Raw genomic sequence first — 20,538 nt, forward strand, 5'->3', positions numbered from 1 at the left:
AGATTTGTAGAAGAGTGCGGTGGCTCCTAACCAGAACAGTAAGTGTAGATTATATGACCCGTGATTGCCTTCTTTATGTCTAATTATCCCAAAAGGAGCATGAGAAAAAACAAAGGCAGCAAGAGAACATCAGATCGTGAACATAAGCGCACACAACCAATGAAACCTCAGCTTTTTACCTCACATCTGCAATTAAACTGTTGCAGTGTCAATAAGCCGTAACACACAGCTCGAAAGTTTGCGCACAGCTTTGGTGCTTCAGTTCCAAAATAAGGCAAATCACAACCAAACAGCCAAACTCTGAAAGACTTACGGAAGCAAATGTTCACAGATAGAAATGTGAACTAGGCTTCTTTTTTTTTGGTAGCTCTTTTATCCCAGTAACAATGATGCTGAAGCACTATAACTGCACACTCAGCCCTTTTCAATATAGTGTTTTCACTAAATGTTTATGCGTGTTATAATTTAGTGCCAAGTGATGATTTAAATTGTTCTTCTCTTCCTTTGTGATCCCTGGCTGGAATCATTTCTGAAGAGTTAATAAATAACATCATAACTGAAATTTAAAACATAAAGAATCTGCTTTAAGTTGCGAAACAATGAAGAAAAAAGCTGGCTGCTGCATATATTCAGTGTAAATAACAAATCCTCTGTAACCTGTTACTCTAAATGACCCCGATTTGCCCCCAAAAGCTTGAACCCTAACCAACAGAAAGGTGCACCACAAACCACGAGACTGCCTCACATCTCAACCCGTTTTTAAACCGTTCAACCAAACTTTGTCGCTTGAATTTGTAATTAAAAGATTTAAGATAATTAAAGAGAGTCAAATCAATTCTGGCACATAATACCAGAGAAAATTACTACTGTACAGTTCGTCTACAAGCTGGAAAACAGACAACAGACAGAATTTCGTTTCTTTCTTTTAAAAGTGTGACAGGTACGTTGGCTGGCAGAGACGTAGCATTTCGCTGTTGCCAACATTTAGTCTCTTTAAACAGTGACACGAATAATCAAAGAAAAATAATTAGAAAGCCTGAGTGGGTGAAATAACACGTCGGATAGATTTCTCCATAAACACACTGTTAGCGCCAGCCACATCACAAAACGTAGAACTGCTAATGGCTATAAAAAGCTTTAAAAACTTTAAAATGCTGTTGCCATACATCATTCTGTCTTTCAAGGACTACGCCGTAACAGTTTCTGCTTCTAACGTTTTCACGACTCATGAAAAGCGCAGGCTTTTAATACGATGTTACTCTCTTTAACGTGCACACCAGAACAAAGCAAGCCAACAGAACAAGCAAAACAAAAAAAAAAAAAGGAAAGAAAAAAAGATGGCCTGAGTTGTTCCACATCCATGATAAATCACTGCCACTTTTATAGCCTCTAATAAGTTGATGCAAAGCCATTTTTCTTCCTGCCCATCGTTCAAACATTTAAGGCATATTTACAAGGAACTTGTTAAAATATTTAATAATATTTAGTGGCAATTTTGGAGCAGCCTGTCACAGTGAAATTTATTAGCTTTAAGTGTTTAAAAAGGCGACGTCATGAATAACAAACTGTCAAAATTTCCTAATTTGCATGGACAGGCCATAACTCCTGATACCTTGCATTAAAAAAAGAGGTTTTTAAAAAAACTAGTCATAAAAGGAGCATTCAAAGTGAATGATGGCAAAGACTCTTCCACAAAGTCGCACCACAGAGACAGCTTCCCCCCCCCCCACTACAGATGCCTCGGAGATCAAGTCAGCCAATAAAAGGACATATATCCTACTGCTTTGACTTATTTATCCTGTGTGGATGAGCTCAAGATGGAACATCTCCTATAGGCAAGCTTAATTAATTGTGATAAAAGGGCTAATTCAAAGGCTGCACAAGAAAAGTGAGCCAAACAATAATATTCCCCACAAATCATCTCAGCCCGTCAAATATTTCCTCCATAACTTTCTAATTCAAAGTCCTTCGGACGTGAGCCTTTTGTTAAGGAACCTCGCAGAGCTAAACCACCTCCCACGTATCTCTGCGATTCCATCCACACTCCTAACTAAAAGCGATCAGATGAAATCGCAGCTGCTCAGCTGCTCGCGCTCTCTTGTTTTTGTTTAAGCAGACAGCACGATGGCCATCTTTGATGCCGCTTCTTCCACCGGATTCAGCGGGTTTCACCATAAGACTCGGTGACCTGGGCCTGCCCCGGTTGTCCCAGTCAGAAAAGGGCCCCCGTTGACACTGATTGCAAGGCTATGAGTAGTCTCTCCCCTGTGCCCTCTCAGTGCAACTCTAATTAATAGCCAATTCATCTTCTCTGATCTGAGCCAGCACATGGAGTAATATATCGTTAGTTTGGCAAGCGAGCTATTAAAGTGTAATAACCAAGTACCAGCACTCGATTTGGAAGAGTAGCACATACTTAACCATGAAGTGGAAACAATTAATTTACTGGAGGATCTCCTGTAACCAATCATTTACTAGCACTCACACTGTGATGCAAAAGCCATCTCCTGTTGTGTGTGGCACAAGTCAATGACATATTTTGGGCTCAGTGCCTCAACCCCTCTGCTCTTTGACCATGTAAGCCTCATTTAAGCGCCAATGTCACACTTCCTACCTACATATATAAAACAAAAAACCTTTCTAATGGCCATCTGCAAGGCAGAAAGTTCATTACAAAAAGGACCCGGTTGGATTTCAGGTGACCTCAGTGGATGAAAGTAGAACTTGAAGATGAAAAAAGGAATAATAAAATAATGAACACACTCTGAAACAATGTCTTGAGACACTCTTTTAACTTTAAACTAAATCAAAAGATGATATAAATGATGCCAATGAACAAAACAATCAACCCAACTTTGTTTAGGTGTAAGTATTAAACTTCACCTGTTGTTGAGTTTGATTCATTTGTTTATGAATTTATTCACAGGAGCCAAATTGAAAAAACAAAAACTGATCGGACTATTTTAGGCCAAATAACAGCCTGCCCCTGCACTACAGCACGGCTGGCTTAATGCCACGCGAAGGTTTGGAAGTGCCTATTTTCTTAACCAACTCAGTGGATTATCAAATAATCCATCTCTCACATTTTTACAGCGACATCCAGCTTTCCTCAGTGACAATACTATTTAGCACAGCAATTCAGCAGGGAAAAAATGAATTTTGTCTTATTTCAGGCAATTAAGGCACACACTTAGTGAGGAAAGCAACAAACTGTGTCTGCTTTCTCAGTAATGTACCTTAGAACAATAAATCCCTCCTTCAAACCTTGATAATTGCAGGAAGTAAATGAAAATACATAAGGCTCACTGTGCTTTTGGCCTGCCCCTGAAGCAAAACATTTAAAACCCATTATTCTTTTTGCAAGAACTAATGACGTTTTTTGTCTCTTCAGCTTAACGCACTAATTGACAGTTTTTTTGGAGGATAGCCCAGATGGAAAAATAAGTAGCCCCTTAAAGACCCAACTCCCTTGCTCATTCCCTTAGCTTTAAGTCCCTTATTAATTAAACTTTCACCAAGTCAGGAATTTTTATTAAAAAGATAAAGTCTGCTGTACCGTAAAACAGAACCTATTGTCTCTGAAGCTAAAATTTTACTTCTATAAATAAAAGAGACTTTTTAATACCATCCGAGGGACGGGGACCAGAGAATCCACACAGTACAGTAATTAGAGAGATTTCCATCCCAACTACTCAAAAGTTGGTCAGCTTTAACCAATACCCTTTGCTCCAACTGAATAAATACACTAAGGCTGCTCATTTTAACAGCGTGGGATATTATTTACTGTACGGCAAACAGGAGCAACATCATCACGCTCAGTGAGAGAAGAAGTGTAAATATGTGTTTTGCCATCACTGTGTGTCTAGCCATACATCTCAGACATCCTGGTACACTGCTGCTCAGAGGGAAATAAGGCTGCAGCCAAATATTGACTGCAGTTTTATGATCAGTCATTCAGTTGATCAATTAAATCCCTCTTGTGCCATTAAGTTAGCAACAATGTTTGTCAATCAACATCAGAAGAGAGGGATTGTGTGGCTCCAATCGGAGTTCTATGGCATTTACAAAACAATATAACTCTTGCGTGCTTTTAATTTTTTTTAAGCACAAAAACAGGCTTGTTTACAAAAACAAAGTGGATTTTGGGAACTCTTCAAAAGGAAAAAATCAAAGCATAAATAAAAAATAAAAAAAACTCCATGTATAATCGCTATAACGAGGCTATAATAGCTATATATGGGGAGGTTAAAACATTTGTATGAGCATTAAAAAAAAAATCTGAACCACGTAATCTACTTAACTGGATTTTCTGGCTGCGTTTTTCATGCACATTCCTTCTGCTCTGAAATCTTTCGGTGCATCCCCTCCATCTTAAACCCACGGGCATGTGTGAACTCCACCTCCTCCAAAAAACCACAAATCCAACTCTGAGTTGAATTTGAGAGTTTCTCTAATACAAACTCTTAAGTTTGTATTAGAGAAACTTTCTATTAAGCTTCTATTAAAGGCAACATTAAAGACATCCATCTGCAGGCAGCTCATCAAACTAAAAAGACGCGATTGATGCCGATGTGGACAAATGCATGCATACCTATTGCCTTTGCACATCTGGAATGTTAACAGCTGCATCAACGTCTTTAATCAGAAGGGTTTCAGTCAGAATATTATATGTGTGCAAGTATGCAAGTAGCCGATGTTTCTTTTTTTTTTTTTTTTTTTTTTTTTTTTTTTTTTTTTTTTTTTTTTTTTTTTTTTTTTTTTTTTTTTTTTTTTTTGCCTGTCCCGTTTGGCTCTTTTGCCATCAGAATTATTGTCTAAAGGCGAAGAAAGATGCCCAACGGTTTTTCTTTACCAAATTGACCATCCCAGCTTTGCCGTAATGGTCCATTTGATTCACCCTTTATTCTTTATTTTTTATTTTATTTTCACTTGCTGAATACGGGACAGATTTGACTGGGGGAAAGAAAAGGGAGAAAGAAAGAGGGAAAGAAAGACAGTTGAGAAGAGGGACGGGGGAGAAGGGCAAAAAACAAAAACCAACAGAATAAGCAGAAGAAAAAAAATAAATAAATAAAAAAATAAATACATATATCGATCACCTGGATCACCTGTTGAGAAAGAAAAAAGAAAACAAGCAGAAGAAAACGAGAGTAATACAATAAACCACATCACAATGATATATGGGAATATGACAGTAACTACTAAATATTAAACATTATTGTGCAGCACGTAAGATCGACAGCACAGTGTGCATTGAGGTAGGAGCCACAAAGGGTGTAGTTTGTGTGTGTGATCACCCGTGTGTACACCTGTGAGCATGGACGCGCTTGTTTTCTTAAAAGGTTCCCTCATGTAATGATCTGCTAGAGGGTGTGGGGGGCCACTGCCCCGTCCTCCAGGGCATGAAGCAGGTATGGAGGAGATCAAAACTCCAGACATCCAGAGGCCCCCAGAACACAAGAGACCAAGGAAGACCAACAGAGGGGCAGCCGCGCCACTGTCCCAGAAAGAGCTGAGGAGAGTCCCAGATGAGGGGTCACCCAGCAGCCACGGAGCAGAAGCCAGGGGGGGCTGCAGTGACGTGCCCGTGAGCTCCGCCGGCAGCCAGCTGTGCCTGAGTGACCGAGCCCCAGGCCGAGAGGCCGGGGGCACCCCACCTCCGAGGTGGCCCAAGCGAGCCCCAGGCTCCAGGCCCCGATAAGCAGCCGCCAAGGAGTGAGCCGGTGTGTACCCGGACGCCCACCCCCGGACACAAAGAACCACCAACGCACCGATGTCTGAGGGAGTCCGCCCCCGGCAGGGGAAGTGGTGGGGGGAGATAGGCCTCCAAACCTTGGAGGGCCTGAGCTGTCCTCAGAGAGGTGGCATCTGATACCCAACCTGACATATAGACACAGACATACAGGCACACACAGATACAAACATCCATTCCCACCCTCATGCTCTCATATGCACTTACTCCACACTCAACCAACGTGGAGACAGACATAAAGAGACGCTGTACACACAATCACACTCCCCAAGCGTACTCTACGAACCGGGTCTAGGTACCCTTGCCCCTGGAGGGGGGAACTGCACCCAGACCCAGGTTGTGTTACCCTTTTCCCTGCGGTGGGGAGAAGCAGACCGCCCCGACTCCGCAGCAGCAGGGAGGCCCCACATTCCGGATCCCAGTCGGACGGCCAACTCCTCCTCCTAGCCCCCCTGCTCCAGCAGGAAGCAGAGAACGAGGGTGAGAGAAGACTCCTAACCTCCCTCCACCCGCTCATTGTAGTGTTGATGTATGTGTGTTCTAAGGTGCATTTAAAACCCAGGAGGGCATGGAGCTACCTGCCAGAGAGCAGCAGGTAAGCGCATAGTCCCTCCTGCTAGCCCTCAATGTCTACGTGTATTTAAAATTGAGAGGTGGGCAACGACGCCGGGGGTGAGGTGTACACCCTGATGGTAATTGGGATTCCGTGTAGCGTGCCCACCCCCAAGATCCTATATGTATGTGTAATGAGAGTGTGAGTAATGTGAATGTCTAAGTTGCGGGATAAAATTGAGGCAGAGGCAGCCAGAAGGGGACAGAGGGGGGGGGGGGGTTACCTCCTCTGCACCCTGGTGACACACCCCTACTCCAAGGCCCTGCATGTGTGGGTGGTTGTGGTGGAGCGGGAAGAGGGAGGCAGCTGGAGATGGGGAGGGAAGGAAGGGAGGGGCAAGTGACCCCTCCCTGGGGCCAGCTCCCCCGCTGACCCCAGTAGGCACCCCCATACTCCGCGACCCGCCAGGGAAGGGGGGCCCAGGCCCATCCGAACCGGGGACCAGTGCAGCGGCGCCGCCCGGCCCCACAGAGCCCGGGGCAGTCCACCCAACCCCACAACAGAGAAAACTACACCCACCCCATCATCCACTCATCTTCCAGACTACATAAGACAATAGACGCCCAGGCTGAGATCTTCCTCCACCTCTCCTGTATCTCCCCCTCTTGCAGAGAGAGTTCCTGAGAGAGGAAAGCTCCTGCAAGATGTGACAACCCCCCCCCCACCAGTTGAAGAGCCCCCCAGGTGGCTCGGCGCACCGGCGGCACCCTGCGCCAGTGGCGGGCCCCCATATACCCACCGGCCCACAACCCCGGCAACACACCAACCAGGACCCAGGCCCCCGAGGCCCGGCCAGGGCCCCAGGCCAGAGCCGGAGCGCCCCCAGAACCTCACGCCCGTCCCGGACCCACCCAGGGGCAGCCAGGCTACCAGGTCAGTAACCCCCGTCCGTCAGCACAGACCCTCCCCTAGCCCCGCTGCACGTAGCCACGAGGAAGCCGTCACCTAAGAGCCAACAGAGCCCCTAATTGGCCATGACCGCTACCCCGGGTTGAGCCCCCCAAGGAAGATGCTCCCGGGGAACCGCCTGACGCCCTAAGCCCGACCCTACCCCCACACCAATCTTCTATGGCATTTACAAAACAATATAACTCTTGCGTGCTTTTAATTTTTTTTAAGCACAAAAACAGGCTTGTTTACAAAAACAAAGTGGATTTTGGGAACTCTTCAAAAGGAAAAAATCAAAGCATAAATAAAAAATAAAAAAAACTCCATGTATAATCGCTATAACGAGGCTATAATAGCTATATATGGGGAGGTTAAAACATTTGTATGAGCATTAAAAAAAAAATCTGAACCACGTAATCTACTTAACTGGATTTTCTGGCTGCGTTTTTCATGCACATTCCTTCTGCTCTGAAATCTTTCGGTGCATCCCCTCCATCTTAAACCCACGGGCATGTGTGAACTCCACCTCCTCCAAAAAACCACAAATCCAACTCTGAGTTGAATTTGAGAGTTTCTCTAATACAAACTCTTAAGTTTGTATTAGAGAAACTTTCTATTAAGCTTCTATTAAAGGCAACATTAAAGACATCCATCTGCAGGCAGCTCATCAAACTAAAAAGACGCGATTGATGCCGATGTGGACAAATGCATGCATACCTATTGCCTTTGCACATCTGGAATGTTAACAGCTGCATCAACGTCTTTAATCAGAAGGGTTTCAGTCAGAATATTATATGTGTGCAAGTATGCAAGTAGCCGATGTTTCTTTCTTGGTTAGGTTATCTCTAATGAATTGTTTAGTATTTAAGAAACCTTACGTGGACTCCTTACTTGTCACCAGATAACAGATGGTGGCTCGTTTGGGATCTTTAGACCCATAGCTAAGATTTAAGTTTAAGTCAGAATTAATGGTTAACTTGTGGTTTGCTAAATGCTTATCTATCTATCTATCTAAGTTGAACTGCTTTTTGAGAACAGCCTAAAGAACTTATGGTATTTAGCTTTGGTCCTTCATTGGGAGCGGGGGAGTCATTTTTCTGTGTTGCACTCTGGTTTCCCCTGGGCTTTTTGGGAGTGGTCCACAATGCTGAAAATAAGCTGTAATAATGAATTAAAAAACTTTACAGATCAGCTGCTTTGGTATTTCATGGCCTTCAACCACAAGTCTAAAGCGAAAACATGGAATTAATTGGCGAATCACTGTAAAACAACTCAAGGGACTTACTTTAGCGAAAGTGGCAGAGGTCAACATTTCATCTACTCATTTGAAACCTGCAGCGTGCAGGTCAAAGACATTGTTATGTCCATTTGTTATGATTCCCAGATGAAGGCTTAAATACTTAGTTGGTTTTCAAATTACTTGTCAACAAGAAAACAGTGTGTCTTCTTCCTCTTTTCTCCCAGTATCCAAAGGAGTTCCGCAGGGCTCCATATTAGGGCCATTGCTATTTTCTCTTTACATAAACAACCTTTGTGATAATTTGTCAAATGCAGCATTTCATCTTTAAGCAGATGATACAATTATTTATTGTTCATCCCCTTCAGTAGCACAAGCCCTGCAATTTCTGCAGTCTGCCTTCGATGTAGTTCAGTCCCATTTAACTTAAGTTGGTGTTAAATCCAGAGAAATCCAAGTTCATGTTATTCTCAAATGGCAAGGAGTTGCTACGTCTCCTAAGATTAAAACAATTCAAGGAACTGAAGTATCTAGGGATCATTATAGATCAGAATTTGTCATTTAAAACTCACATTCAAAGGCTTGTGTCGAAGTTAAAACAAAAACTAAGTTACTTTTTTAGAAATCAATCCTGTTTCTCCCTCCAAGTGAGAAAACATTTGATTCATGCAACTTTTTTACCTTTATTGGATTATGGTGACCTGCTTTTTATGAATGCACCTGCCCACTACCTAAAGAGGTTGGATACTGTGTACCATTGTGCTGCTGCTAAATGTCCATCTTTGCATATTCGCACTCTCCCATTGGTTGATCTTTATCTATAAATCTCTCCTTGGGCTGGTTCCATCTTATTTATGTGTTTATATGTGTAAAAACCACAACCAATACAGCCTTCGTTCTCACAATATCATACAATTGATTGTCCCAAAAATCAGAACAAAATTGGGGAAAAAGGCTTTTAAATACGCTGCCCCTGCTTCCTGGAATAATCTGCAGAAGGAACTGAAATTATCAGAATTGGTTATCTGTCTGTCTTAAAGGAACGAGAGAATAACTCTTTTACTCAGTGTGATTGTTTTTAATGTACTCTTATTTTGAATTTGATCTGTTATTGTATATTTTACACATGTTGGTATGGGATATTGTATTTGTTTTAAATGTTATATACTTATGTGGTATGTGTATTTTGACTTTTGTTGCCATGATGCCAGGTCTCTCTTGAAAATGAGATTTTTAATCTCAATGAGATTTTTTTACCTGGATAAATAAAGGACTAATAATAAAAGAGAGGAGTATGAATACATCCCGCATTAAGGTGCATTAATTTGGCAGAAAAGTAATGTATCATCCACAGAGGATCATTATGCCACTTCCAGTCACTGCTGTACAGCCAGCAAATCACAGCCAATTAAGAACCCTTTAAACTTACAAGTCAAGCATCACTTGTTGTGCTGTCCATAATGGGGTTTTATGGATATGAAGCACTGTGATGGCTGTATTGGCCTTGTGATGAATGGCTAACTTTACAGGAAAGATGGCCTCTGAAATGAGTAGTGTTGAAAACTAAGCAGATCATTTGGTGCCTTCAGTTTTTCAGGCACACAAAAGGCGAGGATGAGCGAGGATTTGGGAGCCGCACGTTTGATCTGATTCTATCATTTCATGAGAATCACACTTTTAACTTATTCTGAGAGATAAACAATTCAGGCCTGTTTCCCAAATTTTTTGTGTCAGTTTTCTGTTTTCTGCTAACGAGATGTCACTAATATGTACTGGAATGCTGTGAGAACAGACAGTTTGATTGGCCACGAAGAACTTAATGATGTATACCAAATGTGAGGGGACAGCTTCTAAGCGCATATTTTCTAGACAAACATAGGTGTTGACAGCATTTTCCACCCAGTTTGCCATTTCTGTCAGGCTGAAAATCTAAAATTAAGAACTTTTTTTTTCCTAGGTACAACATCCATTAACAAATCATGTCTTATTAGCATTTTTGCAGCAATTGGTCATATTGCAAGTACACATTATGTAAAAATGTCAGTGAACAAGAGGCAAATAACAATAATTACAAGAAAGACAGAATTCCTGCCTAAGAAAACAAATCTAACTAATTAAAGAAAACATAAATGAAACATTGCATGTTGTCTAACAACATAAATGCATTATGGTATTGTTGCAAGAATTTCCTTGTATTGTTCCTCGGTGCACATGGCAGCTTATTCGAGCTTAATTTGCGCCACTGTGTCTTCCTGTGAGCAGACCCTAGTCATCTTTAAACGGCTCCATTTAAAATGCAATTTGATTATCTGCCAAATTGCTACCAAGTCTTTCCCTCTGCAGCTCGGGGATGGGGGGTAAAAATTTTAATTAGCATTTGTGCATAAAAGAGAGGTCTTTGTTACATTGCATTTGAACGCGGCATCCCAGAATGACCACAGCTTTCAAAGAGTCATCACCCAAACGATTTCAAACTAATAGATCCAAAGGGACAGGAGGAGTCCTGGCACAGACGGGTGGGGGAATCGGAGGTCGTCAGTGGGACTGGGGAAAAAAAACAAAAACCCACAGGACACAGCATGTTTAAATAATCCAAAACTTTTCTTTAATCATAGTTTAGAAAATTGGCTGGGACCTTCAGCAGGAGACAGCTGCTCTGCCCCACAGCCATTTAATGAGAATCACTGAGGGTTTCCCTTAAAATATTTACGCTGTCCCATGGCACAGCAATATTGTCCTAGAATGGGGAGATAAGAGCCAAGGAGGTGTGTTGAAGTTCTCCTAATCAATTTGCTAATTACTGGAGCAGCAATAGCAGAGGAGAGAGGAGTCCCTTCTGGCAAGCTGTATTCTAATAAATGCTGAAAAATTTATTTACTCGCTTAGCCAAGAGGAATTCTGAAGTGGGATTACAGCAGAGAGCTGATTGAGACAGAGCTGCGCTGTGGTTGAGGTCGCAGTCAAAGGAGCAAGGAGAGGTCTCCAAACATAAAAGAATCTCTCAGGACCTGCACCTTTGCATCTGCTCGGGGAACCGAGATGACAGCATCTTACAGACTTGGCATGAAAAGACCTGACTGCTATAGCTACATATCAACAAATATTAATGAGACTTCAGGTTCTTGCATAATAAAACAGGTTATCGGGGGAGCTGCGGTATGCACTGCTTACTGGCCCTGACTCCAAAACAAAACAGCTCTACTGTATGTATATAATGCATATGTGGATATTCTGAGAGAAGACAATAACTTTAGCATTTGATGCCACAGGAGCCATGGGGTGGTATTACCCTTAGCACAGGGCAGCAGGCCTAGACATTACACCAGACGCTAGGGTTGTGTGTTTGAAGTCACCTTTGTGTCCTCTGGCTCAGCCTGACCCCACCCTCCCAACCTCTGGGACTGAGGGCAACCCTGGACCTGTCATAGTACACAGCCCACATCTTCTTCAGGGTTGAGGGCAAAATCTGCTCCACATTTTCAGTGACACATCATCTATATGACCGCTCCTTCCCCGAGGCCGGCAACCAATAGCCTTCCTCAAGACAGGTCAAAGGTCAAAGTAAAATGATGGCTCAAAAGGGCACCATGAGGTGATCAGAATTGCTATTATGGCAGAAGTACAGTGAAGCGTGGAGGACGTTAGACCCCGGGATCCCAAGGGTCTTCAAGAGACTGATATTTACTGCTTTTTATATTTACCACAAATCTGACAGGAAAACTGTGCACTTCAATCCAAGGAGCAGATCCCATGCAATTTAACCATTTTACTTTATTGCGAAGGCCGCAGCAGGACTTCAATTTGTTCACAGCGAAAAGTGTTTGTATAGAAGTCAGAGAGAGGGGGAAGCCTTTTTTTTCCCAAGGTTAATTTATTCAGTTTTATTTTTCAAAATAGTACTAAGCTGAATAAAATTTGAGGCAAATTGAAATACCTCGGTATGAAACAACTTTTTCAGCACTGAATCTAATTAAACAAAATTCTGCTTTTCAATTGCATGTTTTTATTATAAATTATTGTTATATAATTAAAAACCCTGCAGTTTTCCCTTCAGGTTGTGCCCATTTGGAGAATTTGCAAACACATTTATTCAGATAAAAACAATGAAACTTCCTCCCCGGCTCTGCTTTTGCGTTTTTACCCTGATGCTAAACATTACAGAAGGAAGGAAAACAAACAAACGCACTTATTATAGTCTACTTTGATACCAATCCATTCATTACCCCAATCAGCCTGTTTGCCTAACTCCCACAGTCCCTGCAGCAGTCCATCCAGTGTGACGGGTTACATGGATCTGAGTGCATTTCCACTGGGAATTGAGGCAAAAACAAAAACATACAAAAAAAACCTGTTGCTGTGACATTTTGTTCTCTCTCACCTTAACGCACGCCAGTCACAATGGACCGGTGTGTGGGGGATCTGTGTTCACATCACCATGGCGATGGCTCTCTGCCTCCCAAGGCTTCCTTGAGGGTGTCGAAGGGTTGGCGCCTGGGAAGGGGGCAGTAAAGGAGGAGTTTGCCAACCTTGCAAACTAAAATGCAAACGCACTGGGAGAATAGCAAAGAAAACATGTTCCTCCAAGCTTCTTCTCTATGTAACGTAATGGGTTTTTTGTTTTGTTGTTTTACTCCAGACTTTAGTCCACTATAAGGGGAGCTCAGCACACTGTGGCGCAGAGCAAACAACATCAAAGCAATCAAAAGAGGCCGACATGTTGCAGGAAGCGCGTTTCACTGCCTAACCTTTAAAAGGGCAAAAAATAGAACTAAACGTGTAGGTTCATGAGCAAAGGTCTGAGAACATCTGTCTCTTTGTAAATCATTTTTACATGACAGAAAGGCACAGAGATGGCATTACACTGTGCAAGACAAAAGAGGACAAAAGGTTACACCCATTCTACACCATCAGCTCCGATTTCATGTGCTTGTTTCACTTATTTCCCCTACTTGGACAACTAAAGCCAAAACATTCCCATGAAAATCTGCGGAATTCTCATCAAGATTTAAATGCGCAGGGAACATAAGGAGTACCTTACGTAACAATCCTAAAGAAAAATGTCATTATTTTTAAATAGGAGCTTCATTTTTCAAATAATTAATGGCACAAAAATTATCAGAATTGGTCCAAATTGATGCAAGAACCCAACGTCTCCGATGTAATCCTCAACTGCAGCAGTCTGTGACAAGATAAAAGTGCTTGTTTTCACCACTGACAGGGTCAAATAGATACTCTAAGATTGTTTTTGACATTATCCCGCCATGCTTTTACATTTACTGATGCTAAGTCAAGAAGATAACTTTACACAGAAACAACGTTATCTCTCTGTCTGCAGTTTCTCATGAAAATCAAGCAACGGATTTCTTTGATTTCACAGCCAGCAGACGTCCTGGCTAAAATGGTAACTGAAATATTATTGTCACCAAGACGCTGCGTACAGGCAGCCATGTTTTCATGCTCTTGTAACACAACTAGCCACAACTTCTGCACTCTGTTAAGATTTGTTTTCTTTGTACTACAGTTATAGAGAAAACTATATCTGTAATCTATACGCTCCATACTCCAACTGTGTAATACTCAGATTTCTAAACGGCTCTCTCAATCTCTCATTTTGCAGTGGGACTTCCCCTTAAGTAAAATAATACCAGTTTCTATAGGGATCTTTTGCACAATGTTGGCACAAACACTTGTGGTTAGCACCAGTGACTCATGACAAGGATATTCGGGGTTCCGACCTGTTGCTTAGCTAAGGACGTTCTTTAAGTTTTATGCTCTTCCGGTCCCTGTTTTCAAAGACATGGATGTAGGGTTCAGTTGTGACCTTAAATTGAAAGTAGTTGTGAAGGTGGACACCAATGCTTATTGTTGTGTCTGTAACAGACTGGCACTCTATGCTTTGCCTAATGTCAGCTAGGCCTAACCATCTTATGACCCAGATGGAACTGCCACGTGAGACTGGATAACAAAGTTTCGTGACTTCTGATAAAACCATTCGTACTCAGTATCTGACCACTTTCTTTTCAATTGGAAATGGGAAAATAGCGCCCAGGTTTTAACAGACCTGCTTAAATGGTCAATGGTAACTTTATTGTCCCTAACGGGAAATTGATTTGCAGTATGTCCGTACAAACAAACAGACAACCAACCAAATGTGACGCAGAACGCGAAAAGTTGGCCACAGACACAGACCGAGAATCCCAGTTCCACATAAAAACAGTCGATGCAATGATACAATTGTGAATAATATTTGTTATCTTAACTTGACCGTGCCCAAATAACTCTTGCAATTAGTCATGAAAAGTGCAGTTTATTGAACTGTTTCTTATGTATAAACTGCAAATAAACAGTGCTCTATGTTGGCTGTGAGGGCAAAAATCCCCACTCGGTGCAGTCACACATGCACAGGGATGCAATGTGGCCAGTCAGCCAGTGAAATTTGCCCACTTACTGATGCTGGTGACTTTTCTACCTTTAGCCTGTGGAAACAGCGCTGTAGGGTTTGTGACTGATCAACGGTTTCTTGTAAACCTAGTGTAGTTTTCATTAAAAGTTTACTCACTTCTTAACGTGTTACAAGTGACTATCTATCCAGCTGCGTTCTTACTAAACCACATTCATTCAAAGAACAGTTTGACATCTTCAAGTTAAAAATACATAGAAAATAAACAAAGACAAAGGACGCTTTGATTCACATGTTAATCTAGAAGTTTATTTCCATAAATAGCTGATGTTCCCTCTTGTCTCAAGTTGCTGAACACTTTGTGAACTTCTTCAGCGAGAAATCTGATTAAGTATGCCATTTGTTGTTAGTAAACTGCTGGATATATGAAACGATAAGGGTGAAAAAAATCGCAATTGTAATCTTGTGCTTTTTAAAAGAATTAACAGATGCCAAAAACGTTTTTGTTTGTTTTTTTAACCTGTAACGTCACATTCACAAAAAGAAAACTGCTGAATCCAACAATAAAAACCAGCATTTACAAACAAGAGTTATTCTCCAAACTACCCACATAAGGCTGCTTGTTCAGGTGGTGGTGGTCATGCAGCCCTATTAGAGAGCCTCAATGATCATTTTAGAAATACAGACCTTTAGCGAGTAAAGGTGTATTTTCACAGACATATAGTCATTGTAAAATGCAATAAATAAAAACTAGGAGTAATCACAAAACACTATAACAGAAATAAAATAAACTATAATAGAAAGTTAAAACACAGCAAACACCAGTACAAAATGATGTTTAACAGGCAACAGATGAAAAAATTGCCAATAAAAACAGTAATAACAAAAGAATGTCAACAAAAGGTTGAACTGAGTCACTGAGCTGACGATAGCTGAAGTGAGAGCTTTTAAAATAAATCTAAAAACCTACTGGAAGCCAATGTATAGAATATAAATACAAGTAATGTGAGCTCACTTACTAGAATGCATTAATAGTTTGGCTGCTGGATTTTGTATAGCTTGGAGGCCTGAAAGAGACCATTTATCTAAGCCCATAAACAGGGCAGTAATCTAGGTGCAACAATAAAAATGCAGTAATAATTTTCTTCAGTTCAAATGGGGAGACTGTGGCTCGCAATTAAGAAATTTCCATAAATGAAAGAAGCAAGAATGTGAGACAGATTTTACATTTGACTCAAAACCCAGAGAAGACTCAAATATCACAGTGAGATTAGGAGCACTGGACTTCTCAGATGAGCAGAAGGAAGCAAGCGATTTTTGGATGTAGTTCAGGAGGAGCTATAATCATGGTCTCAGTCCTACTGGAATTTAAAACAAGGTAATTGTTGGAAAGCCAGTCACTAATCCAGGATAAACAATCAACTGGAGTGGACAGCCTATCCAGTTGGTGAAGCTTAAAAGATATATACAGCTTAATGTCATCAGCATAAAGGTGATAAGAAATATAATCAAAAGGCTGAATGATGCTAGCTAACGGAAGAATGTAGAAAGAAAATGATAACGGACCGAGGACTGATCCTTGTGGAACCCCAAAAATTAGGGGAGCAGTGGTAGGGGAGCACTTGCTCACCTTAACCAACAAAGTTCCAGATAATTGGGAGGAAACGCGATCTAATACAGAGCCAAAACCAGCCAAAACCTTAAGCATATTAAGTAAAATATTATGACCAAGACTATCAAAGGCAGACGTGAGATAAAGCATTCTGAGCACAGAGCAATGCCCTACAACAGCTGCTATTAAAAGACCATTACAGATCTTTAAAAGAGCAGTTTCAATTAAGCTCTTTTGAGTCTCTCTTGCTTATTTTTGAGTTAAATTTGCATTATAAGGATTTGAATGGACATTATACATCTTTGTCTAATACATTTGAATCAATTTCAAAACCCCCCCAATCAAGATTATTTGGGGGGGTTCATCAGCATGCTTAAAATTGCTAGGAACAAAACCTTGCCTCGCTGTGCTGTTAATGACAGTTTGGTAACTTTTAATTTGTTTTAGTATTATTAAATACTAAATACTGCACAAAACAAAGAGGTAGGGCCACATGTCAGGGCCAGAAAGGATATTGTGTTTGCAGTCATTCTTCAAAGAAGGCGTGTTCTGAAAGACACCACTGCAAGTGTTTTGCACTTTGTTCTGCTTTTCAGTTGGTGATTTGTTTCATTTTCTCTGCTCAATTTTTACTATCACTTTCAATCACTGGAAGATTTAAGGACTAAAATCTGATTAGCCAGGTTTAGGAACAGACAACGTGCTTTCAAGTTTGAGCGATCATAATTTTAAATTTTTTATAAATGCAGTTTTTATAAATTATGTCATAAAAATATTTTTGAATTGATGATCAATTCTGAATCCAAATTTAAAATAATTACTGAAGATTCCTATGACACCTAAATACCATTAAAATACTATTCTGAGGAAATAAAATCTGTTCCCATTTTTTTATGACAGTTTTACACATTTATGGTCAGAGACCAATTCTGTCACGTCACAAGCAGCTGACAGGGCTGTCGCAATATACCAGCACTGACAATAACCATATTTAAAAATGAGAACTGATATCCCATCAAAAACTCTTCCTCTTCAGTGAAAGACTTTCAGTAACTACTATAGTGCAGCATGAGCTTATCTACAGACTGCATGGCTCATGGGATTCACTGTTCTGTAGCGGCAGCTCCTTCTCTCACAAAGCAGGAGAGACTCACTTCCCACAATAAACCCACTAAGTTAGACTGAGTCACTTACACATGTGCAGTAAGGCTGTTGTTACGTTGTTGAGTGAAGCAATGAAGAAAGGCGAGTGCCGTTGAGTACTTAATTTAATTACCAATTTGTTGTCTGCTCTTGCTGCTGCTTTTCCCCTTTATTCTCCTTTCCAAGCGCTCAGAGCTAACGCTAGGGCCTTTTTAGATGAACTACTGCCCTGCGCCATGACTCACAGGTGTGTCTACAGTTCTTGGCTGGCCTGATTGAGTTATTACAGTTTGGTGCTCAATTTGAGCTGGATGATAACGTTCGCGCAAAAACTACTGAATGTACTGCATAGATCAGTGACATTTGTTCATACTGGTTGAGCTTTTTTTAATCTTATTAGATGCAGTGGTGACTTAGAAAGTCTTTTCAGACGTTTTAATGTCCTTCACTCAATTTGTCAATGTCATTACATTCTGGTAATGGCTCTTGCCACATTTTTTGCTAATGCAACAGTAAGGAAAACACTCTCTGTGCTAATTAATCCGAGTATAAAAATCACCTTCTTGTGTGGCCTAATGTGGACTAAGATTAATGTGCCAGACATGTCTCACAACTGATTTGATTAATGAAAAGGAATACTTTAATATTACTAACACTGTATAATGTATAGGGTGACAGAACACTGGACTGTAAACTTGGTACAGTATATAAATAAATACTGCATTGGATTTCCATTAAAGCAGTGTGGTTGAACAACCCCTACAAGTGGCTGGCAATTTGTTAAATGAGTTAATTGGTCACCAGTTCATCTAATTCATCATAATGCCTGTTTCTGGACCACACCCAAAGAACAGTGAATTAGGCAAGCAGTGCAATTAACAGTTACACTGAGATCAAATATAGACGTGAACCCCAAAGCAGAAGGTATTCCACTGGAATTTTTAAGTTGGTCACCTTTTAACTGTTCTTTTTGGGAAAAATTCCAGCCTACGCCAAGTCTTAGCGCCCAAACACTGCTGTTTTAAGTCTGATGCAGAACTGTTTACTCATTAATTGCCAGGTGGTGCAGGTACTGGAAAGCTACAGGCTGGGGGAAAGGCCCTAACCTTTATGCACTGTCTAAACGTCCTCACTTTCTCCTTGAACATCTATCCTTAACTGTGCTCCTCTGGTCCCCTCCCTGTCCCAAAGTGGCCAGCTGGGAACGGTGCGCATGTGCTGACGTCCCTACTAACCTTGGCCAGTGTAAGGATTACCGTGCATTTACACTCAATGCTCCTTCTTTCCTTAAGACTTATTAAGAATGATAATGAGCTCGGAAAGGGGCAGCTTGTCCCTTTCTCAGCTCTGTGAAGGCTCTTCTTCTCTCTGTCTTTCTCTTCCTCACTGTTCGCTCGTCTTGTTCTTCTTTCTGCTCCCGCTCTCCACCCTTTCTGCAGTCTCTCTCTTTTCCCCAGTCCATGCCTCTCTCCCTCTTTCTCCATCGTATTGAAAGGAGCCAGGACAAATTACCAAAAAGGCCATTTTCATCTATGAACTGCAGGATTTAATCGATACTTATTTCATGCCTTCAAAATCAACCCTATATTACTGTTGTCTGCGTGATTTGTTTATTTTGCTTTAGAATATTCCTTCAGTCGAGTGGATGGGGGGGGGGGGGGGGGGGGGGGGGGAGATGCACGGGATGCAATTCACCTTGAACCTCCATTATATTGGATTTCTCTACTGGCTGATCAAGCATGCAAAAAGGACATTTCCTCAGCACTAAAATAAAAACAATAATGATGATTAAAAAAAACATGTGTGCTATTTGTGCCGGTGTAAGAGTATGTGTTGAAGGCAGTGTATTTTTACAAGGAAAACACTATGGTTGTGGTAGTGTGAATATGTATACAAAAATCATTACACTGTGGGCAATTGATAAAGCTTAGGTGCCGGGGAAACAAAAGTAATAGCTCCTGAAGCCTGTCGAATGCAGCCTGGGATTACAGATGCTTATTTGACATCAAAGACCCGAGGTCCACAGCCAAGGTCATACAGAAGAGGAATACACATGGGTTTAATTTTACACACCCCTTGACAGATGCAGATGGGTACTTATGAGACATGAGGCATTTCACTGACTGATAGAGCTGCAAGCAATAAGAATCTTGGAGGCATCGCACACTGATTAACTAATGAGATTCTCAACCATTTTAGTGAACCAAGGGTTCAGCACCACAGGCAACATTTCAAGTCCATTTTAGAGATGGAGAACCTGAAACGAAAGGCCCACCGCATCCATAAATACTGAACTAAGCACACAAAGCGAATTTGCAATTAAAACCGCACAAATGGACAGTTATCATCTCAACTATCATCTCTGCCTACCTCTCTGGCAGAGAGGAGAGCGAAAGAGAAGCAGGGAAGGAAGGGCAGTATGTTTGACATATGGATATTGCAGTGTCTCTTCAATGCCGAAGAGAGATGAGAACCTGCGCCATGGGCCTGACAGTGAAGGCTGGCTGGTGTCCAGCTAAAGATGGACCTCCAGACAGCGGGCACATGCCGTTACACTTGAGAGGGGCACCGAGGGAGCACGCGGGGCGAAAGAGTTGGAAACGGCTTCAGCTGATCACTTTGCAGCTCTTCTTTGCACAGAACGTACAAAAGCTATTTTACCTTAGCCCTGCGATGGACCGAGGTGAACTGCTGTACTCTGTAGTGTCACCTGCTGTTGGTTTTTATTTTTGGTATGCTCATAAAACAGGAGACATCAGTAAAGCGAACTCGCATATAGACCGGCTAATGACTGGTACTCAAAACACGCAAAATGCTATGTAATTTCATGTCTAAGCATGTGTTTTTTAAGCTTGCCTTGTTTAAGTGCCAAGTGTGTGCTTGCTCTGCATGC

The 20,538-nt window shown here is 41.5% G+C and overlaps 1 protein-coding gene across 3 annotated transcripts in view; it reads right to left on the bottom strand.

The window, feature by feature from the left end:
- casz1 (castor zinc finger 1) overlaps window positions 1-20,538 on the bottom strand; it is a 177,400-nt gene that overhangs the window by 154,817 nt on the left and 2,045 nt on the right. Inside the window, exons 1-2 of one of the 3 annotated variants that reach the window (XM_085146466.1) lie at window positions 14,288-17,309; window positions 12,869-14,225 (exon numbers count right to left, since the gene is read on the bottom strand). The exons of the other annotated variants lie outside the window; for them this stretch is intronic. The gene's annotated coding sequence lies outside the window, so the exon portion shown is untranslated. Of the gene's footprint in view, window positions 1-12,868; window positions 14,226-14,287; window positions 17,310-20,538 lie in introns of those variants that run through there. 3 annotated transcript variants of the gene reach the window in all.

The sequence above is a fragment of the Neolamprologus multifasciatus genome, chromosome 20 (assembly GCF_963576455.1).
Source record: "Neolamprologus multifasciatus chromosome 20, fNeoMul1.2, whole genome shotgun sequence".
Taxonomy (NCBI): domain Eukaryota; kingdom Metazoa; phylum Chordata; class Actinopteri; order Cichliformes; family Cichlidae; genus Neolamprologus; species Neolamprologus multifasciatus.